This window comes from Pezoporus wallicus, unplaced genomic scaffold (assembly GCF_028554395.1).
Source record: "Pezoporus wallicus isolate ANWC-B61680 ecotype Strahan unplaced genomic scaffold, APGP_CSIRO_Pwel_v1 contig_5418, whole genome shotgun sequence".
In the NCBI taxonomy this organism is placed as follows: domain Eukaryota; kingdom Metazoa; phylum Chordata; class Aves; order Psittaciformes; family Psittacidae; genus Pezoporus; species Pezoporus wallicus.
Window position 1 is genome coordinate 2,390,242 of NW_026640709.1, and position 23,998 is coordinate 2,414,239.

At 39.5% G+C, this 23,998-nt stretch overlaps 1 protein-coding gene across 2 annotated transcripts in view; it reads left to right on the forward strand.

The window, feature by feature from the left end:
• Positions 1-23,998, forward strand: part of GPR176 (G protein-coupled receptor 176) — a 39,992-nt gene that overhangs the window by 10,388 nt on the left and 5,606 nt on the right. The window contains exon 1 of one of the 2 annotated variants that reach the window (XM_057420102.1): positions 23,325-23,471. The exons of the other annotated variant lie outside the window; for it this stretch is intronic. The gene's annotated coding sequence lies outside the window, so the exon portion shown is untranslated. Of the gene's footprint in view, positions 1-23,324; positions 23,472-23,998 lie in introns of those variants that run through there. 2 annotated transcript variants of the gene reach the window in all.

Below are 23,998 nucleotides of genomic sequence, written 5' to 3' on the forward strand. Positions count from 1 at the left end.
TTAATTCATTTGTGTGGTGTTGGAAAAAGTAAGTTTGCTGCTTGCTGGGAACATTTTTCAAGATCTAGGAAACTGTGGACTTTTCTATCGCTCATCCCCAAAAAGATGGTGATAAGTGTTTAGGTGCTGCTGAATCCCATAGGCTAATAGAGGTGAGCTTGCTGCAGCTCCATGTCCTTCATGCTGCAAGCCTGAGCACACATTCCCAAGAGGCACACATACACATATGTGTGCAATACACATACATAAACATATATGCATAAGCAGCCACGCAGACTGACACAGAAAGTAAGTTCAGCACTCATGCAAACAAAAAAAGTGCCAATGGCCTCATCCTCTTCCCCTTTCTGGCTGCTCAGGATGAAAGCCCGTTAGTATAAAATACCTAAGTCTAAACACATATAAGCAATATGGATCCCTGTGTAGTAGCTGTTCTTAGCCATCCAGTCTAGCCAGCAGTCAGCCCAGGATCCTGTCTTCCAGTTGCCTCACATATAGACACATAGCTGTGGACGGGGCTCTCCAGTGGCTGGCCCAGAACTATGACCTTACCAGTAGCTGACCTCCAAATCCCAAGGTCTTTCCAGCAGTTGGCTTGGATCTTCTGGTCCTCCACTAACCAACTTACAGACCCCTGTTGTCCCCCCTGGTTATCTGGCTCAGACTTATGGCCACATCATGACTTGTCTCCTAGGCATCTTACCTTACTTGTTGGCTAGCCTGGCTTGATTTTCAATAGTGACTGCGCACTGACATACACACTCACATGAATGCACACTCTTGTCTCTCCTGTTGTTGCTACCCTGATGTCCCATGGTCTGACTTCAGTTACTGCACTTGGACCTCCATATGCACACAGACCCATGGGGTAGAGAGCCCCTCACCCACAAAAAGGGTTGGAAATGGAGTTTAAGGAGAGGATGGGATAGACTGTGCTGATCAGGTTCAGGACATGGCCAGGCAAACATACTGACCAAGTGCCAGTTTATAGATGGCTTTTATCCCCTTCTCCATCTAGTCCCCCATATTAGTACCAGACCACCTAGAACTCTCCCTTTACTCACCTTTTCCTCCCTACTGTAAACATACCATGGTAAGTTTTGTACAATCCCCAAATGCTTATCCCCTGGGTCCCACAATGACTCCCATTGCCTCTGGGCTAAACCCCCTCAGGCTGAAAGGAGACCTGGAGAGCCTCTCCCACCCACTCACAGATGGGGCCACCCCTGGCCCATGGGGTGGAGGCTCCCCTGTGACAACCAGGGGAGGGTTTTGACAGGGGCTCCATTCTCTCAGTAGGTTATTGGGGTTCCCACACCTGCTTTTGTGTCTCTCTGTTCCTTTGTCTTCACAAAGGCAATCCTGTAAGCTTATATTTCCTAATATAAGCTACATAGTGCATTTCTTTTAGATAATTTGAGTATGGTGATGCTCTGAGATTATACAGTATATTGTATATGTACTAGTGGGAATATCAGAGTGAAGTCATTTGCAGAGGAAAAGCAAAAGTAGATCTTATATACATCCTGTAAATATTTAAGGAAAAATTCCCAAGTGCTCAAGATAATACTTCCTTTTCCTGCTGTACATCTTTTGGTCCCTGCCCTGTATTCCATCAGACCATAACAGAATCTGTAAATGACTCTGCATTCTTGGGTGTCCAATATAGGTGGCCACTAGGGCAACAACTGAACTGGAAGTTTCATTTTGAGATTTGAGACTTCTCTTTGTTATGGTTCCTATACTTCCTGTATCTGTATGTAACAAGGAAGGAGTTCTCAAAATGTTCAATGTTCTGAGAGTGGGCTAGGTGCTGCTAGAAAGTTTGCAAATGGCAGAAACACCAGTGAAGAATTGTATCCGTTTTCATTTCACTCTTGATTAAATGCTATCCCTGTAGGAAGTACAGCCTCTTGCTCTCTGTTACATGTAAACCTTTGTTATTTTTAGCATTTTTAAATTAGATGTAGCAGCTGGAAGCAGGGACAAGAACTGGTGCCTTGTGTCAGCCAGCTTCCTTTGAAGCATTGCAATAAGGAGAATATCCTGGATTGGAGGGCTACCTGGACAAGAGATTGCACCGCCTTTGATGGTAAGGCATTAGTCAGACAATGCAAATGGCAGTTGTGGTAGTAACAAAAGCAGTAGTGAAGCTGTGAAATGGTGATGGCTGGAAGAGCTCTAATTGTCTTATTCTATGCTCATGGTCTTTTGCTGTTGGGGTTTGCTGGAAGATTGCTGTGGACTGCTGCTTTTTTGAATGCTGTATGAGTTATGTATTCAGTGTTGTAATTTACATTCTTCTCCATCATGAATAGTCTGGCTTACTTCCTGACAATGGTGGTCCTTCCTTCCGGTCTGGCAGTTCTCTTTGGGGAAAACAGCCTGTAATTTTTGGGGGAACAGAGACTTTAGTCTGCTTTTTATTTCTACCACCTTTGACTTACTCTCTTGTCTGTCAAAGGAATTCCATGCAAGAACTCAACAACTTACTCCAGAAGACTGGTAAAATATAAAGTGATCTTGCTTCTTGTGTAACCTTGTATATCTTTCTCTACATACCTTGCATCACTTTGCTTCTGCTCAGAATCCAGCAGGCCTTACTTGTGTTGTGTATCTGTATTTCCTATGGCATAACTGGATCATTTCTCTGATACTGTAGAACAGCCAACAAAGTCACTCATGCAAGGGGTTAAAATACATTTTCTACTGCTATTGCCGGAATTAATTGGAAAACGTGGAAAATATTGCACTAGGGTGCTTTTTGTTGTTGTTTTCATTCAATGTCTGTAGTTTTAATTAGTTCTATTGTATTAGGCTGTTTATTTCTTCTAGCCTTTTCAGGGGAGCATTAGCTACAACCTCTTTGGGACTGTGTCAGTCTGAATCAGGTGCTTTTTTGTGCATTTTTGGCTTTCCCCAACTTTTAGTTTAAATATTTCCCTGCAGTTTAAAGGTACAGCCAGCCTGTCCTTTTACAAGTCTGTCTTGTCACAAAAGGTACCCCATTTCTAAGCATCACCATCTCATTCATGCATTGGGACTCCAGATCTCTGTCTCCCCCTAGCATGTAGAACTCTTACCAAGTCTCTTAGTGACAGTGGTTATGAAGGTCCTGTGCTTCAGTGTCGTGGTTGATAACACGAACTGAGATTCCAGGACAAACTTCTGACACTTCCCTGTGTTATTGTGTCGTGGTTTAAACCCAGTCAGGTAATTCATTCGCTCACTTCCCCCCCCCTTTCTTGCCCTCCCCCTGCTCTCGGAGGGACGGAGAGGAGAATTGAAAAGAATGCAACTCCCACGGGTTGAGATAAGAACACTTTAGTAACTAAGGTATAACACAAATCACTACTGCTACCACCAATGATAATAATGATAAAGGAAATAACAAGGGAAGAGAATACAACACCTCAGCACCAGCTGACCGATAACTCGGCCCCCAAGCCCGACCAAGCTCTGACCGATACCTCCTCCAACCCTGCAGTCTCCCAGCCCTTCTGGCTAACTCCCAGTTACCTCCTGGGCATGACGTGCTGTGGTATGGAATAGCTCTTTGGTCAGTTTGGGTCAGGTGTCCTGTCTCTGCTTCCTCCCAGCTTCCCCTCCTCCCTGGCAGAGCATGAGGCTCACAGAGTCCTTGGTCAGGGTAAACATCACTTAACAACAACCGAAAACATCGGCTTCACCAACACTGTTCTCAAGCTAGAAGTCAAAACACAGCACTGCACCAGTTAACACAAAAGAAAAAACATGACTACTACTGCTGAACCCAGGACATATTGGGACTTATACAGACAGACCATTGACCCTGTTCTTCCTTGTGAGCTACCAGAAGGTTCAAGGAGGTCCGCTCCCTTTGCACTTGACAGGCAAGTTGCTGTTCAGTTCTTCTCCAGTACCTCAAACCCTGCTACTTCTGTGCCTAGTAAAGCAACTTGCTGCTGCTTCCTGTCGTCTGAGTCCTTTCTACTCTGTTACATCCAGTATTATCCAATATTATCCAATATCTGGGCACTCTTGCCCAGACGGATACAGTGCTTCCTTGAGACTCGTGTCCCAGTCACAAGAGCTGCTGTGCTGAAGCCAAGGCTATGCAGCAGTGTTCCTGTTGGCCTATCTGGGACCTTTTCATTTCTCTTCACTGTTCCAGTTCAGCCATTCCCATCTGAGGAGGACGAGGGCCAGGAACTCCTTGTACTGTACACATACACATATACACAAAAAACCTGCCCTTGAATAGGTAATCACATGTCCAGCCAGTAGCAGTATCTGTTCCTGGACTTTGACTGGCACGTTGAGCTGAACTTTTTCTAAAGCTTTACCAGTTTAGCTTGTCTTTTGTTTCAGTGAATTAAGATGGCAGTCTTTGTACTGTACTGTAGCCTTCATAAGATTCTTATCAGTGAAGTAAGCTGCGGTCTATATGAGATAAACTGAAGAGTGAGTGCATGCATGTGTGAGTGAGCATGCATAGAGAAGTAAGCTGATTCGTACCTTTGCCAGTGAAGACTCCCTGTCCACTCCTCCATGGTGACTGCCCCTGTTCACCATGTTCCCGTGGTTACTTGGTTTCTGTTAGGCCTTTTGGCCTGTTTTCAGCTCTGTTCCAGGTATGCTCAGCCTCGTCAGGATGAGGAGACTGCCTTGCAGACCTCTTTGCATGCAACCCTCTCCCATCCTTTACAGCAGTTGCTTGTCAAACGCTCAGAGCAGCCTCAGCAAATTCCCACTTACCCAAAGCATGTGGCCAAAGCACCAAAGGAAGCGGGCCAGCCCTAAGTTCAGCAGCTTGTACTTGTACTGTACAGTACCTTGTACTGTTTTCCCTCTTTCTTTGGCAGAACAGCTGTGTCACCTGCCCTCTTTGGTTTGCCTTTTTTTGCTACATGTATTCCCACCACTGATCCAGAGAAATCTCCAGGAACTCGCCAACAAAGTTTTAAGTTGACAAGCTGTATTCTTTATTGCGGCGCCGGGAGACACGGCGGATAGCTCCTCCTAGCGCGTCTCTCTCGAAGTGCTAAACAAGCTGTCCTTCTGTAGTCCCTAAGCATACATATTCATTACGTACATGCATATTCATGAGGTTACTTATGTATTGCGTCATTTTTCTAGGAAGTTTCTCCCGCGTGCGCACAAAAATGTGGTTGTGGTCTTTGGGGGTTGTTTACTTCTTCCAACAATCTTCATTACTTAGCTGTTCCTTGAACTTCCGTCCTGGCAGTCTTTGAAGCATACGCAGTAGATAAATGCTCACGCCAGCTTAATTAGTTTAGTAACACCACTGACATAATTGAATGATTCCTCCCTGTCCTTCTACCTGTCAGTTAACTTAGCTACAACTCATCCTGAACATCTGCTAGTTTCAGTTAATCTTTATCTACGTGTTCTGTTTTGCTTACCATAAATTTTGTACAAGGTTACAGGGTCCTAGAACTACGTCAGCTACGGTCATTTATCTTATACAAGGATGAGCACTAAGTAGAACTAATTTACTTACTTATAATAGATTATATTTTAGTCTATATTTCTCTATTTCACCACAGAGAGGTAAACATTCATCCTGTTTTGTTTGGAGTGCACAAATTCCCTCTGATGGCTGCATGTAAGATCTGTCTTTTTTTGCAGTTATGTCTGTGTCTTGTGTAGGTTAAGTCTAGGAAACTACATGTATGGGTACAGTAAGTAAGTAACACTGTGTATATGGCTAGTAGTCATCAGGAAATTATAATGGGATGTTGCCGCCTACATAGCTCTTTAACACATCTGTATTTTTTGTGCACGTTTTGAAAGATGCAGTCCTTTTTTTCCTGCTCCACGCAAACACTGATGCATTAATAGAAAAAGGGAACATTACAAGAACATCATGTACAGGTCAGCAGAATTATTATAATACTTAAAGAAAAAGCTGCAGAACTCAATAGGGTATTACAGAAGTGCTTTTTGTTTCACTTATAAAAATTTGGATCTATTATCCTTATTTTCATCCAGTGCAGTTCTCTAGTGTTCATGCTAGATTTAGCTGAGTTCAGTGGTCTATGTCTGCAATTTAATTTAAAAAAAAAAAAAAAAATTGCCACCACAGTCAAAATTTTCTGTTTTTAACAAGCCTTTGCAGTAGGACAGCAAAGATGTCCTGTTCTTTTTGTTCAGTTTTTAGAACACAGTCAGCAGAAGAAAAGAATCTGGTTAAAGGAGATACTAAAACACTCATGCAGTTGACACTGCATGATGTGGTACCAGTCTCTAGAGGCTTATTTTGATTATTTTAAGCATTTAAGAAAGCAAAATTGTTTTTTGGTTTTGTCTTTTTTTTCTTTGAGAGAGCGAATTATTCCAAAAGGCCAGCCTTCCCGTGTTGTTTGGTTCTTTTTCTTTTTTTTTTTTTTTTTTTAAGGGCAGAATCCATCTGGGTACACATTTTTGCTTTGCTAAGTAAGAGTTGGTATTATTTACCTATAACATTATCTCTCATATCTTAGAGTAAAGCTTTTATCTGGTGTCTTGTTATTCAGGCAATATAATAGCTAATTTATACATTATCATTTGTAAGCTGTGTTTACACAGAAACTCGCATTCATTTACATAAACCTGTTTTAAATGATCACTCTTATGCAGTGTCAGGACCATTATTCAGATTAAAATGAAATTAATGTTCAAACAGTCTTTTGCACCTGGTAGTGGAGTACCACCCATCCCGTGCCAGGGTTACACTTGAATTGATCTACCACACCTTGGGGACAAACATGCTGGCATAGCGTGCTCAGGGTGCTTGGCCATAGTAAGTGACAGGTGCTTTAACCGCTTAGTTTAATCTGATAACACAGGCACCTCCCATACAAAGGCTGAGAAAGTTGGGGTTGTTCAGCCTGGGGAAGAGGAGGCTGCATGGAGATCTCAGAGCAGCCTTCCAGTATCTGAAGCTGGCCTACAAGGATGCCAGAGGGGGACTCTTCACCAGCAACTGTAGTGATAGGACAAGGGGGAATGGCTTCAGCTTTAAACGGGGAAAGTTCAGGTTAGGTATAAAGAAGTTCTTTACTGTGAGGGTGGTGAGGCACTGGAGAGAAGTGGTAAATGCTCCATCCCTGCCAGTGTTGAAGGCCAGGTTGGATGGGGCTTTGAGCAACTTAGTCTAGTGGAAGGCATCCCTGCCCATGGCAGGGCGGCTGGAACTAGATGATCTTAAGGTCCTTTCCAACTCAAAACATTTTATGATTCTATGATTCTAGGCAGTGGCCAGGCTCAGACTAGTCAAGACTATGTAACTTTGCTTTCTGCCTAACAAATTTCTTCATGTCTGTAATGCCTAATTTCTAGTGGTTTGCTTAGCTATGTCTTGAACTAATTTACGGTTCTTTTTTTCTTCCCTGACTTAATAATTTTAGTTAAGTTTTAAACTTGAGATGAGCTTGTATTGTGCATTGTGGATCAGTCTTTGGAACTGTGTCTTTAACATGTCTATGTAAGTCACTCTTCAATTTGTCTGAAGTTGTCAGAACAACTTAGAATTTAGATTTCTTAAGTCCAAAGAGCAAAGGAAAAGGTAAAAGAAGCTAGAGTATATAAAAGTAATAGCAGAAGGAGCAATGTTTGTGAGATGCATACAGCTGAAATTGTCAGAAATTATGGGTGAGTTTTGGCTATCTGGCCCAAGAAGCTGTAAAGATGGATGTTCACCTTCTCCTAAATATCAGGCTTACGATGTCACCCAGCAGAATCGTTACCTGCTCTTGCAAAATTGGGCCATAAGTGACTTCCAAAGGTAATGTGGTTACTTAGTGAACCCTGTGATTTTACCTCAGTACTGTTATTTCTGGTCTTCCGTTTTGGAGAGTGGCCACCTAGGCTGTACATTTCGAAGCTCTAGAAATCAAATTTTCATGTACTTCTGATATAAAAACCACAGACCACACACACAAATTTCCCAATTTCATCTTGCTTCAGCAAAGTTATTTTTAAAATAAATTTTTATTTCCAAAGTGATTCACTGCATTGGAAGAGTCTTAATTAGAAAATCCCTGCTGGCTGTTGAGTGCTTTCAGTGAAATCTGATAAATTGGATGCTACCACTGTGTGGAATAATTCTGCCAGTACTTGGGGAGTCTTTTGAACAATTTGCTGCTGCTCAGGGGGTTCCCAAAAGATTGATTATAAACTAAGACCATCACAGGAGCATGCAATTGAAAAATATATTCTGTGCTTTTTTTAACTCTTGAGAGTTGCAAAGCCTGTAAAGACCTGGAATGAAGACTGAAATCTGTCTTTGGATATGGAGGTAAGTTACAAAAAATTACAATGGCCTATGGAGAAGACAGCGGTCAGACTGAAGAGTTTCCTCACATCTCCTTTTTCTGTAACCTTTTAACTCTATTCTGTTGCTAAACCTCCTGAGTGCAGAGAGATGTTTTTGAGAATTGTCTTTTTGGCATGGTAACTACTGCAGCAGCAGTGTGTAATAGCAGTCACAGATACTAGTAGTGTGTTAATAGTCAGCAGGGAGTATTAAATTATAGACCTGTATTGCAGCAATACTTACCCAAGGTACATGCGCTAGAAAGTGCTATATATTTCAGTGAAGCAGTGGGGAACCTTGGCTTGATCTCTCTATATATAGATATAAAGTATAATAGTATATAGAGTATATATACTCTATAGAGTATATATAGTATATATACTCTATATACTATAAAGTATATATAGTTGATCTATATATAGAGATATAAAGTATAAATGACAGCTTTCTGTTTGTTGCATTTGACACTTTTTTCCATGTTAGGAAACCAGCTACAGAGATAACCTTTTTTTTTTTTCAGCTGTGGGAGCTATGTAGATCCTCTGTGGGATGCTTACATTTTTTAATGTTTTCTCTTTTAAGGAGGAAGAAAGTGGCAGCACACAATGTTTAATCTGGAAAACTGGAAAATAAAGTGGCACAGTCTGAGATCCATCTAAGAGACCTGAGACACATGCACATGTAAGGCAACTGATGCCAGGACTGTGTGCCCAGGTCAGAGTTTGAATGCAGCTGCTGGAGCCATGGGCAGGGGCTGAGGGTCCCAGGAATGGCCAGCAGGGACCACTAAGGCCCTCATAGTCAGCCAGTGTGAAATTTACTTTAGCACATAATTGTATAAAGCACACATGCAAGATTAATGTTAATACATGACATTATGCCTATGCGATGGTATTTCTGTAATCCTACTTTGAGTGTTAGTGGCAGTGGTTGGTACTCCTCTGAAGACCTTTCTGGCAGATAGAGGTTGGCCTGCTTTCTGCCTTTCTTGCCCAATCTTTCCTAGTCTACATCCCCACTTAAAAAGCTAAGAAAAGGGAGAGGTGTGGTAGGTAGCCTGCTGAAAATTCATCAGCCAGTGCAATCAGATGTGTAGTATGCTTCTCTCTCCCTGTTCTGGTCACTTAGGCACAATAGGGAGAAAAGTATACCTTGCTCTCTGCAGCATCTTGCACCCTCTGGTAGCTGGTGGAAGAAAGCAACTCTATGGAGCTGTTAGCACAAGCTGCACCACCACGCCAGGGCTGGAGAGGTGATGTGGGTGCTGAGTCTCCTGTGCATGGGCAAGGAAGCCAGCGCCTGCTGTGGGGCTTGCTTTATCACTGCTTGTCATGGTGAGGGCTGAGAGAGATTTCTGTGCTCTGTACCTAAGAAGCAAAGTCTTACACCAAGAAACAAGTGGCACAGAAGGAGCAGTGTTGTAGCAAGGTTCAGAGAGGAAGGGTCTTGGACTGGGAGAGGCTCCTTCTGCATAGAAATATGTGCTAGAGAAAAGCAGATGGGGTTGTTTCTCAGAGCCCCAGTGTATTAATATTTCAGCAGGGAAGAGGGAGATTCCTCTATTTTGTTCTGTCTGGAACAGAAAAATTTTCCTTACTGTCAGCTATTACAATGAATTGCCATCTTAAGTAAATAAACCTGATTGCCTCCCTATTTTATGTGATGTTATACCAGGTCATAAGCTCTTGCATGTATCGATCTAGTTCATCCTAAAGGACTTGGTTACTTTTCATGAAGGTTTTAATAGGAAGATTTCTGGGGAAGTCAGACACCAGAGCAAAAAGTTTTCCAAATAGAGTAGAAAAAGTGTTCAAAAGTTTATGAATGTGACTTCGTAAGTGGCTAACGTGTTATTTGTTTGCTGCTAGTAATAAGGACAGCAGCCTGAGTTTTTTTTTTAATTATTTTTTAACATCTGAATTCAGGAACTGAGTTTTGTTTTATGGGTCCAACATGGACTTCAGAACTGCAACAAAGTGTGGAGTTTGCTTTGGTTTTCCTTGCACAAATCATAGAATCATAGAATAGTTAGGGTTGTAAAGGACCTTAAGATCATCGAGTTCCAACCCTCCTGCCATGGGCAGGGGCACCTCACACTAAACCATGTCACCCAAGACTCTGTCCAGCCTGGCCTTGAACACCGCCAGGTGCATTCACAACTTCCCTGGGCAGCCCATTCCAGTGCCTCACTGCCCTTGCAGTAAGGAACTTCTTCCTTATATCCAGTCCAAACTTCCCCTGTTTAAGTTTGAACCTGTTACCCCTTGTCCTGTCACTACAGTCCCTAGTGAAATGACTAGGTGTTAGGAAACTCAATGTCATGCCTGGAGCAGTGGGACTGCCGTGTCTCATCTGTGTGGGCTTAGGCAGAGTGGAAAAGTATGGTGGTGTTTTATCATCCTTTGCATCCAAAGGTTTGAAGTCATGGATGTGATTTAAGAAACCAGCATCCAGACTTCTCATGGCTGTTTGAATTACAGAATGGTTTGGGTTGGAAGGGACCTTAAAGATCATCTAGTTCCAACCCCCCTGCTGTGGGCAGGGACACCTTCCACTAGACCAGGTTGCTAGACAAACTTTGTGGTGTGTTGCAGTACTAAGAGGGCTCATTTTGTAAGGTTAATCTGTTCCAGCAGATTAATGCAGTTTGGAGTGGCCTAAAGCATTTAAAAAAAGAAATTTTGGCCTGCATTTTGAGTGCTGTTAAAACATGTGTCTGCATCTATGTAGGTTTTAATGATAAGGGAAATTTTGTACTTTAGAAAACATCGTTAAAGCTATAAATTTGTGAATTTTCAACTTTGGAGTAAAAGGAAAAAAAAAAAGTTGTCTTTAATCAAGTTAGCTTATTTTCAATGTCTTATCCTTTATTCAGCCAAGTCTCTCTTGGCCCAGTAAATATGGCAAGATTTTACTTTGAAGGGTGCAGAGTGAAGTATAGGAGAGATTTCTCCAATATACTTCATTGTTGTATGTCCCCCTCTGTTTTTAAGCTGTAGTTTTTGCTAAAGATCGCAAGAGTGTAAATCAGTTTTGTCCCCAAAAAGCAATACAGAGGGCTCCAGATAATCCTGCCACTGGTACCAAACAACAAAACAATGCAGTTACACTGGAGTTTTACCTCCACCTGCTCTGATTGCAGGCTTCGTGTTACTGTGTGGAGCAAGTGCAATGATAATCCAAATACAGGTGAATAAGGGTTTTTAGGTAAATGTTCTGGAAAGTGCCTGTGAAAATAGCTAATTACTGTTGTTTCATCCAGATGAACAGGTGAGCTGTACACACACTACTGTGTTAAATGCAGCATTTGTAACAATGAAAGCATCATTAGTGTCACAAAACTCTGAAGATTTGAAGATTACTTAGTATTCACATTTGTCATTAACTCTCTTATTTTGCATTTTGTTTACTTGCATTTCAGTAAATGTAAGAAATGTGCTACCAGGTTTGTGCCAAACCAGATAAAAATGAGCCCTTGCAAATAATATAGATCAAAGAGTACTGAACAACTCTCATGTCCAAGAGGGGTCTGGCTTCAGCCTGAAACTTCTCTTTTCTCTCCTCCTCACCTTGCACATTTTTAGCTGGTTTAGTAAAAGGTGTTGCCTCCTGTACCATCTTTGCCTCTCATTCCTTTGCAGAGCTGTGGTTCTTGTGGGTATTTGTTGTACTGAAGTGGTGATTTGAGATTAGATTTATGATTTTGCTTCATCCTATGAAAAAATGCAAAGACCTCACCTGTAGAGCAGTTCTAGGAAAAGTACATTGCTACTCCAATACAGCTTTAGTAATAGGTACTGAAAATGCATTTTTAAAAACCCTGAACAATTCAAATAGTGTAAAAATACAAAATTAGTAAGTAAATTGAATGAATAATGTTCATAAGTATAACACTTGGCAGAAAGAGGATGCATTCAGAGGAAAAAACAATAGCCACTAGTATCTACGGTAGCCACCAAACACAGCATGAAAACAGACTCTGTAAATCTTCATGCTTTTTAATTTGATAAAGAATGCTTAGAAGCCAAAAAATTACCCCAGGAATATATATATGTGGACATGCATTTCTTCATCAACATTGGTTCAGTTTCACAGCAAGATGGTATTGGTAAATAGTAAGTTAACAAAGCAAAAGTGAGAATAGAGGAAAGGGAATAATTTTACTGCCAATTGCATTGAATTACAGTTTTTATGTATTTTCAGAGCAGTATGAATCCGGTAATTGTGTTCTTGGTGTTCATCCAAATGTGATGTATGAAGGAAATAAGAATTTAACCCGATAATGCCTTCTGGTTTCTCTGGCAGGCTGCAGAGGGGAACAGTGGGGTATCTTAACACGGGTCACACCAAGGTGTAGTTGGTGATGTGAGGAATGTCCTGTTGACACAGCCAAGGGTCTGCTGGCAGCTCAGGCTAGGTTCTTTGTTGCAGAGAGGATTAAAAGTAGTGATCAGATCAATACAGATCAACCTCTGAGTTTGTGCTTCTGGAAGGTTAATGCTGTACTTTTATACTCCTAGTAGTATTTGAACTTGGCATATGTGACATGCATACAGGGAGCAGTCTCTTGTACTCTTCCTTTTTTTTCCATTTGTATTTCAGAGAAATAAAAATACCTTCCTCTTTTATGGGTGGCATTGCTCATTAACCTGATGAGAGGGTTGAAAGAATAGAGGAAAACTCATCATCTCCTTCATTCAGTTGTTCACAGCAGGGAGAATTAGAGATGACGTGCAAGTCCTGCTTTCCCTGTCTTTTTTAGCAGGGTCAAGAAAGCAATAAGATAGTGTTATGATCATGTTCATCTAAGTAAGTGCTGGGACAGCCAAATTAATTGATAGTGGCTTGCTTGAAGGATGAAAAGTGTCTTCAGGTCTCAGTTTTGCATTTTGTTTTGTTTTTAGCTTTTCTAAGTAGGTTTATTGATAATGTAGGTCTCCTTGCATGTCCTACAGAAACTCCGACATTTCAGCAAAGGAAAGCAAGTTATGAAATATTTTACAACTAATTGATGAATTAGGCAGCCTGGCATCAGTGGAATGACAAAAACAAAAACAAACAAACAAACAAACAAAACACCAAAAAAAAACCAACCCAAAACCAAAAACTTTCCAATTATGTCTTCTAATTTCCAAGGAATGGAAATAGTCCTTTGGGTCATTCCACAATTCTGATGTGTGGTTTCAAAACATTGCAGAAAATAAAGCTTCATGACTGCCGTTAATATTGCAATGAGCCATGTGGCAGAAATGGCCAAGTATGTGGCCTGGAAGAGAGTTGCTTTTCTTTAAAATAAACAAAACCAAACCCAGACATGTTGCAAATTAGATACAAAATAATTGATGCATTGTTTAGTTTAACCATTGAAAATCAGAGGTTATTGACGTACTGCTCTGTAGTGCCAGATTAAGACTTATAAGAAGGTCATTAAACAGCAATTCAACATCAGTAATTATTAATGTAGGTACAACTCAAACATTAATATTGCATTAATGTTTTTTGCATTTATGTATGCGCTAGATGCTCTGTGAAATATTTATCTAACCATAATAGCTGTCAGTTACATCTGTTAGCATATTTTACTGGTAAAGCTTGAGGTGGTAAATTAACTTTTCCATACTTGAAATCCCAGGAGTATTTTATTTGCTGTTGGAACACTGAGGCATGAACAAAAAATTGAATAATCCCAGTAAAAATAATTTTATAGGAATTGGGGAAGGGTTATGTTGTGCAATTCTACTTTAGGGCACAAGTGGGACACCCTTGCTCTCGTTAGTGTGCAGGTTCTGCTGTGGTCTGTTGGGCTACTCACACAAGCAATGGTAGAATGAGTCAGGTTTTAACAGCGTATGTCTGCGTTCCTATGTAATGATTTTCTTTGCGTCATTATAGTGCTAATTTTTGATGTTAATTTTTTATTGAGTAGGCTCCAGAGGCAGTTGTAGACTCTTGGTAAAATTCTGTGGGCTTTTGGGAGCTTTTCTTTCTTTACTTTCAATCTAGAACATCCACTGTTTTAATTCCAAGATTGTTAACTTTACTGGTGAAGTCTTCTTCTGCTGTCCTTTTAGAAAAGAGACTTCTTCTGAAGACACTTCTCATAAACTAAAGCTTTTAAAGCAGCGTCGTAGTTCATGGCACTCCTACAATGTTAGCACAAAGATCCAAATGAATCATGAATGCAGAGCATCCACAGATTTTTCTATACATAGGAGTGGGTTGACAGAACAGGCCAGGGGGTTGTACCTGTGCTAAATATTTTTCTTGGAGAGCACTGGAGTGTTGCAGTCTGTCAGTAATAATTATCTTAATTTAAAAAAAAAAATAAAAAAAAGAGGGGGGAAATAAGGAAAATGGGATCACCTTGACAGAATCTGAAAGAAGTCTGTGTGCTAATTTGCTAAAATTAAGACATTTTAATGAATATTTTGGAATATAGGTAGATATATTTCCTGCTGTATTTATGTAATTTCCAAAATATGAAAGAGAGGTTATTACAATTGCGCAATTCAAAATGACCATCACTATGGAAGCCCTCTGTTTGCTTATGTTAAACTTGTCTTTAAAGTTTTACAGAGTGACTAATGTGGTTTTTCCCCAGTACACATCTGGTAGCAAACTGTTTAAAATGGTTATTGCTGATGAGTTGTCTCCCACTGGAAAATCAGAGAGTTGAAGTAACCTCTCACAGTAGATTGTGCTGTTACTTGAGTGCTTCCTCATTAAGCATTACTTATGCTTGCATTGGCACTTTAAGACCTGAATGGCTTATTACAATGTCTCTTAGGAAAAGAGAATTTATGTAATGCCTTTTTCTTAATTTGTTGGGTTTTATTTGTTTAGTTTTTAATAAAATGCTCTACTCAGATTAAATTGACATGAGAAAAACTCAGGTACGTATTCTTTAGTTTGTACTTGAGATTCTCTTATTATTTATTCTTAGTGTAACCATCCTGATGGTTTGCTTTTGGAACTTTCAGACAGTTTGGTAACATACTTGCAGTATTTCTGTTACATGACTTTGTGCACCATTTACAATATTGTTGTTTGTGTTTTTTAAACAATTCTGTTGGCTTTTTTTCTCCTGCAATTAATTAATCATATTTTTTTTAAATGAGATTTGCTTGTTTGCAATGCTAGTTTTATATGTAGATACAAAGCTGAAGGGTTTTATCTGGATACCTTTCAGTTCCAAAGCTGAAATTGCCATAGATTTTTGGTATACTTTTTTGTTGCTACTTTGTGGAAGCCAAGAGAAATTGCTGGATTGTCTTTATTTTCTGTTTTTTTTTCCATGTGGGGTAGACAGATCTGAAACGTTTTTACCTGCTGACAGTGGATGATGCAGTACAAGAGAGGAGCAGCTACACAAATGTATCATTCCCACCATTGTGACATGGTAGCTTTTGTAGGAAAGCAAAAGGGTAGAAGTGGGTGAGAAATACAGGCATACAAAAACCAGCTGCTGAGATATAAATAATACATGCCTTAGTTTATAGCAGTAAGTGGTTTGAATGTAATAAGCAGAGGTCAAAGACACAGCAACTAGCATCTCAGTTATTTGTAATTTATTTCCACAACAAGAAATGTTGTTTTATAGATGACTGCAGAGAACAGATGCAGGAACCCTGGAAAGCTTTGCTAATGAGCATGTATTTGTATGTGTATGTGTGCATAGGAAAACACAGCAAGCTGTAGATGATTTAATGCATCCACTTGCTGATTTGCCTCAGTCAAAGAAGTCACTGTCTATTTGTGGTCCTCTTTGGTGGAAGAGATGGGATATGCATATATTGTTTTTCCTTCATGTTTCTGATGGCAGCTGCTGTCTTTTATAGGGTAAGTTGTATGGTACATTTGTTGGGCTCCTTCAGTTTTTACATGTATATTGCTTATACATGGTAGAACTTTATCAGATTTCACATATATGTAGACAGACAATGACAATTTTTTTTTTTTATTTTGGAAAATAAAACTAGAAGCTAATTTTAGATTCTGTTGTTCCAGCTCCATAGCAATTTTTTATGTTGAAAAATCATATAGAAATCAGTTTGATTTAATATGCTAATAGACCTAAAAAATCCATGTATCAGCCAAAAGATTGTCTTCAGCTGCATCTATCAGCAAAACACAATTTTAAAATTTTATACTGCATATGGGTGGTTGGTGAGGGCACCATCATCAGCCCGTACTAGGTCATAAACCCATGCTAATAAAGGAAACATACAGCAAAGTTTTGGCAGTGTAATGGCAAGTTTCAGTATAGAGTATCTTCTGCGGTGCCCTGCAACTAACGAAGTACAAATATGGATGGCTAATTATATTTGTAACAGTAGGGATGAAAAGGAGACTTACAGTAACAACAACCATGGTACCTTCATTTTCCAGTAGGGCAGTCACCTGGATTCTTGGAAAGTTAAAGGAAAACTTAAAAATTCTTTCCACACATCAGAGGTTCTATTTGGGGTGAATGTTGCATGGTTTTACAGCTTGCCTTACCCTCAGGACTATTTTGTTGCTAGAGGGCATCCAGAGCTACAGTTTATAAAACTTCTCTTATTCTTAAGGTCAAGAGAAATTTCAGTAGTTCTTCAGTGTGTGTAACTGAATCTGGTTCCCTTTTCTTCAGCCAACCCCAGGCATTTATGTCTCTCTCTGGATTTTGAGTCATCAGTCCTGATTAGATAACGTATTACCTGTTGGCCTTGCTGAGGAGATTAAAAATGTGAATCAAGCTGAATTTCTGGCTTTTTTTAAAATAAAACAGAAGCCGTAAGCAATAATATTAGCTTTTCATAGTTATATTTGTAAAGGCACTTGAAAGATGAATGATTGTGGCCCATCTCACTAAGCCAAGTGCTGTTCTGGTTTTAACTGTTGTCTTGCAGAGAATGGACATGGGAACAGCCGTGTCTCTTGCTGGGAGGATTTTGAGCAAAGAAAAGTGAACTCAGCTATTAAAAGAGTAAAAGAAAGCAGGCTGGAGAGTAGGACTACAGAAGTCCTGCAATGGAGTTCTGTTGTAGATGGGGACTGTAGAAAAATGAGAGAAAAAGAAATTTAACAGGAGTTTCAATCAAAGATCATTTTTGTAAATGAAATGCTTGATCAACAAAATCTCAACTTTTACTTCAGGGCTCTGTGTGTTTTAAGGAAAAAAAAAAACTTAACCCCAAAACACAAACACAAACCAAAACCCTACCTCTTACATTCAGTCAGGCCAAAAATGTCACTGTGATCTTGACAGTGAAGCACTTTGCTTGCCCTGAGGTATCCCATGGGAATTCATCTGTTCCCTTTGGCAAGTTGGAACAAATCCAATTTGTTCTGTAAATACATATTTCTTCAGTGAAATGCCTCACTCTGGTAAACAGAATAGTTTTCCATGTGATATTAAAAAAAAACCCAAACAAAAAAGTATTTGATTTAGGGTCATCCCGATTTTTATTTTTTAAGGTTTTTGTTTTTGTTTTCTTTCAGTTTAGAACTCATGATGATTCAGAAGTGTGTCAGAGTCCCCAGTACATTCTTCTTCCTAGCAAGTGTTTGAGCCCTTTCACAGGGCTGGGAGGAGTGGAGAGAGCCATTCATTACAGTCAGCTGTGGAGGGAGGGGAAAAAAGCTTGTTTCTAAATATAATGTAATTAATCCCTCTGCACAGGATGTATTAAAAATACGTAATTTCTGTCTGAAGACATCTGTGTGTAAAGAATCAAGATCCAGTACACCCAGCTGGTGCTTGCTGCAAGGCAAAACTATGTGGAGAATGTAATTTTGTTTTTGATAACCTTGCACTTTGGAGAAAGGGAAGCACAGTCAAACCGGTGCAGAAATTACATCAGATCTTTCTTAGTTGTATAAAGCGAAAAAAGAAAGTGACAAGGCTGTGGGGTAGGCCAGAAAATAATTTCTGTTCTATGAAATAGCTGTTACTATGGTGTCTTTCAGCTACAAACTCTGTAATTTCAGCTTCAATGGAGGATGAAAATTGGTGCTAATGGGTAGGAATTATTTTTTTAATCATGAGTGCAGCAAGATAGCCTCAATTACCAAGTAAAATATAGTCTGTCTTCCAACTACTAGTAATTACCACAGGCTTGTGCTCCTCCATTAAGTATCATTCATTTAAAATTGAGTGTATTTCTGCTTTTTCCTTCAACAAATGAACCAGGGAAAATCAGCTACCCAGTAATTTAATCAAATTGTCCAGTTGGTTATATACTATTAGACAGCATAGATCTCACATATCCACTATGCTACAGCAACTAATTTGAGTTTTGTCTTAATATCTTAAGCGAACAACTGGAAAAGTATTGGATACAGGAAAAATAATTTTCATAAGAACAGTGTTGCTGAGCCATGTCTGTGTTGTATTCTGGTCTGGTAGCATTTTGTACAGATGGAAGGGTGAAGGCAGGGGGTAGTAAGGCTCTGAACAGCACAGGGGGTCATCATGTCCAGAGGGGAAGCTGGATGGTTGTTCCTGTGTGCTGTGGATGCTGGAGCAGCTTGCAGCCCCATCCAAATGCTAGAGTTGCTCTAAAAGATGTTTTCCTACAGCCTCACAAGTGCAAAACTGTCACTCTCCTCATGGATCTGACCTTGGCATGTCGTGCAGAGAGGTCCGAGGTCCAAGGTCCTGCAGGTTTCTCCTGGAAGAACCTATTAGAGAGTGAGGCTGGCCTTGTAAACAAAGCAAAGTTGAGCTGCATCTGCAACATGAAAAGTCACAGCTCACTGACTGCACCAAAGTGCCTGCATATGGATTGCAGGTGCATATGGGCAAAGTCAAACAAAAAGGACCATCTGAAGAGATGTGCCTGGATGTACGTAGGAATGCTACCAACAGACACAGCTACAGGCTGTCTACAAAGATGTATCAGTGGAGAGCGTTGTTATTTAAAAACAAAACTTAAACATGCTTGCTCCTTGTGTTGAATGCTGTTTACAGTTACATTCAGCACCACGATCGGGGAGCTCAAGTTAATTCCTTTTTGCTTGACATCATCTTGTGTAAGATGTGCTACTATTGCATCACCTCAGTCATTTCATAACATACAGGTTCAATATGGCCCTTTTCTGAGTTCCTTATAAAACAAAGGGACAAAAGCTATTCCCCTTGTACCAAGGATGATGAACAATGACAGACTGGCTGTTCAGAAAAATTACCCGCTTTCAAGCCTTGTAGTGTTTTAATAACAACGTCAGATTTGCTCTCTGAGAGTGACTGGCACAAAGCCTCATGTAAGAAAGGCCAGATGATTCACTAGATGTGATACCTGCTTGGCAAAGATGATGTGGGATCTAGTACTTCTGCTAATGATTTCATGTACATTGATGATGATATCCAGTATTTTTAGCTGTTCTATACCTATTTCCTTTATTTCTATTTCCTTCCTCTGTAGAGGAGGTAAAAACATTGGTCCTCATGTCATGGGGGTCATGTAAAGTCCTTGGGTTTAAAAATTTTTGGTTATATTTTCACAATAAGTAAAACAAGCTGGTCCCTTAGGCACTGTGATTCAAAAAGTTAATAACTTTAAAAAGGTTTGTATTCCTCTGATGGATAGGGCAGTAAATTTGGACATTCTTTTTTTCAATTTTTTTAAACTTCCTATCTTAGGTTTCAAAGGCAATGCTATACATCTGTCATGTTTTCCTGACATGGGAGCAATCCAAGGTCCAGAAGTTGCAGACACAATATTCTTTAAACTTTTTTCCTTCCAAGAAGCTTAAAGAGTTTCAGGTACTTTGAGGATATCCATTTTAAAATAGAGGTAAGTAATTCAGGCAGGTTGACTGTACTTAAGCAAAATAAGTGGGTTTGGTTGTTTCCTTGATCATGGTGGCTGTTGAAGGACTGTAATTTATCAAAAGGGAGAAAATGATTGTTGCTGCCCAGAAATTATGTCTGTTTAATGGACAATAAGTACAAAAAATGAGTTGCGAAAAAGTGGTAGTGGGTATGAAGAAGGAGAGAATTACCAGTGCAGGACTTTCTTATCTCCCTTCAGTAGCCATATGTAAGAGAAATGCAAGTGGGCATCCTAGACTTTAGCATGGTGCAATTAATTTAGAATCTGCCCACAGACGATAAATTTATAAAGTAGTAAGGGCAACAGTAAAAAAAGTCAGAAATGGCATTATATTAATGATTATTTACTGAAGTGATTTTGACATTACAAATACCACCATAGCACACAAGTTCTCCTTGCTGTAAGAGAACAATTTTAAATTTCCTCAAATATGTTTCCTAACTTTACTCCATCTTCACAACAAGGCAGAGTAGCTGCTGCCAGTGGATTGTTTAGGCAGGTGTTGGCCTTGGCAATACTGCAGTATTGCAAACTTGACAATCCTAGGCAATCCTGCAACAAAAGTCAATGATTTACCTGTTTTTACAAGGAAATCTTATGTTCATTTTCTGGAACTAAGCTGCTATGAACTAACTCCTTCCTTAAAATCTCTTCTATTGTGTAACTATACTGTGTAACTTGGGAGCAGAAACACACTAAATAAACACTCTAAAAATCCAGTATAATTTACATCTATACTGAAATGCTTTGCAACTAACTACTCTGTACTAAGCAAATTTGTGCTTGATGCAGTTCAGTAGAGCCAAGTTTGGTGATCAGAGCTTGATGATAAGTCTTTTACATAGTATAGTTCTAAATCAAAACTTACGATGAAAGTAGGAACATGTGATTGGGAATTCCAAGAATAGCAGTTAGAAATATAATTTTAAAATTAAGGAGATCACCTGTTTTATGAAGTGGAAAAAAAAAAAGTTTGGTATACAGCAGATCTTGTTCCAAGGTAGTTCTCTTGCATCAGACACTTCATCTTAGATGTAAAACATCTGGTTGCACATGTGCACAAACTGAAAAGGAAATAAATATGTTAAAACCCCCCAAACTAAGTTATTGCCCACTCTTTTTATCACTGAATTTTGACCCTGGCAGCTAGAATGTAAAAAAAAGTTAAATACGGTTTCAGGACATTCTAATTTTCATCTATAAAAGCAATTCTGGCAGTCTGATGACTATATTTTTTAAACTAAAATATACAAGAATTATAAAAAATTACAAGAATTTGGTCTTGCTTGAGCAGGGGTTTTGGTCCGGATGGTCTTTAGAGGTCCCTTCCACCCTCAACCATTCTGTGATAAAGTTAGACATTTTTTCCAGCTGTGTAAGCCAACATATATCCTGACGGATCCCTGTTTCCTCTGGAGATGAATAAGTAAACAATATACGTTTTAACCTAAGGGGGATATTTGATAGCTACCTATCAGGGGTTGCCACAAATATTTCCAGTGATCCACTTTTTAAGTGAGATTTGTCTTTTAGCATAGTAAGCAGAAAAAAACCTTCCTTAAAATACCTCAGAAAACAGTATGAAAGAATGAGTTTGAGGATTGGGAATGTAATCATCCTGGTGTTTCAACAAGGGAAGTTTTTCTAGTTCATCATGCTGTGACTTTTTCAGTTAATTTTTTAATGGCCCAGTTCCTAACCTTTTTTCTTTGCTTCCTGTGTTGTTTTTTTAGAAAGAGTGCTGCCACTTCCTTCCTGTAATCCTGCATGAAGTGTGGGTGGGGTGGGCAGAGGCTCTTTGCTGGGAAAGATGGCTGGATCCTGAGAACCCTGCTCTAGGTGGGAGAGAAATCAAAGCAGAGGAAAGCAAGCTGCAAGGAGGAGTATTTTGCTAGAATGTGGACTTTGTTTTGATTCAATTATATTAACATTCAATTAATGTTAATAAAAATGTGAGATGAATGTCAAACCCAGCTAATGGATTGGGTTCCATGCGTTAATTGACAAACAGCTTATTTCTTCTTCCTTTTTTTTTTTTAACTTGATGATTGCATGGCAAATGCATTTCTTTTAAGTAACTGTCTCTGGTTTCCATGGAGATTGTCCTTCTGTTTGTTAGAGGTATTATTAAGAATCTTTCATGTTATTTGAATTACTGCTAAGAGCTAGTATTTCAAAACTAGCTCACCTGTTGATGCCTGCATCAATGCTTTGTGTTAGGCAGTGAAATCCAAGGAGAGTACAACTTGAAAGAGAAACAGAAGTATTTTTTGCTGCTTTGAATCAGACTAATGTATTCTGATAACATTTCATGCTCAGAGAATGTTACTTGCAGATACAGGGAATGTGAAACACTACAAAGGTTAGAAGCATACTTGTGCTTGGACCTTTTTATTGGTGTACTTCTATGCAACTTCATGTACTGTATGGCTGCTTATCTGTGATACCTCTCAATTAACAGTAGGGCATGACTGGAAACAACCATCTTTTCAAATCTGAATACAGTGGAATTGGTGTATAGTACATGGAGATTTTATTGAATGTTTAAGTTACAGTAATAGAAGAGGATAAAATGAACTCTGTTTAACCTTGTTTGGCAGGCTTTAAACACGGAAAGAGCTGCTTCTCATGCAGTGGTTACCTATTTCCTATTCTTCTCTTTTAGTCTGAGAATTTTGCAAAGACACAGAGAAGTTGCATACTTACCTCCTGCTTACTTAGTCTGTGTGCTGATAAGTTTGTCAACTATCGTCAGGTGTAGTAAGCATTTTATGTACACATAAATGTTCATTCTCTGAGAAGACCAAAAAAATGCCTTTCCTTTTTAAATGAAAACACTTCATCTTTTTTAGTTGTGGAATTCTGTACAACGAATATGGGATATGCTTTGTCACATGTGACCAATTATAAGTGACATTCCTGTCCTAGGCAGTATTGACTTTAAGGAAACAGCAAGATGCTACATTTTCCAGCTGCTTATTCACTCCAGCTTTTCCTGGATGCCTCCCAGCTAACCAGTACAATCCCGTTATGAAGTTTGAATCCAAGGTTATGTAGCCCTAGAGCAGTTATCAAGCAGAAATATCTCAGAAACTAACTCATGGTAGAAAATGACAGTTTTGCCCACTGTAGGAGTGTGCAACAGCCTCTAGTACAGTTTTAAGTCAAGGAGAATACTGGTGTTAGACTAACGTCTTTCACAGGATCAACAGTGAATGACTAATACATACAGAACAGAGAAGTGCCTCTAGACATTGTGAAAAGGTTCAGAGTGCAATTGCCATAATGCTTGTTGAATTACCTTGTTGCCTGGAATGTTGTTATCCTTTTCCATGGAAAGGAGTTGCTCGGGAGAGGTGAGAAGCAACAAAATGGGAAATGCATGCAGTTTTGTTCTGAAGCTTCTCAATATTTAATGCTGTGCGAGTTCCTGGTGTAATTTTTTTTATCTGAGTAGGTGGCTTTGAGATGCATGGAGGGAAATATTTGATTTGAAGGCATCAGCAGAACGATTTACCAGTCTATACTGAAGCTGATCTGGTTCATCAAGTTACTCATAGTTGCAAGTAGAAAAGTAGTGTTTCACTGAGAGATACTCGCTAATTTTCAAGTGGACAGTTCTCTCTGCTAATCCATTCTTTCCCTTTCAGGCTCTGACTTTATTGTGTCTAAGGGATTCTTCCTCATCTTAGAACTAGTATTTCTATTTTACACTTTATTCTTTCCACTTCTATTTAGGATTAGTCAGCACCAGGGCTAATTTAATTTCCTTGTGACTCTGATGTACAAATGACAATATGATGTAATTTGTAGAAGTAATTCAACAGTTGAAAATCTGTAGTCTTGAATGAAACTCCTCTGTAGGACCCTGAAGAATAGCTCA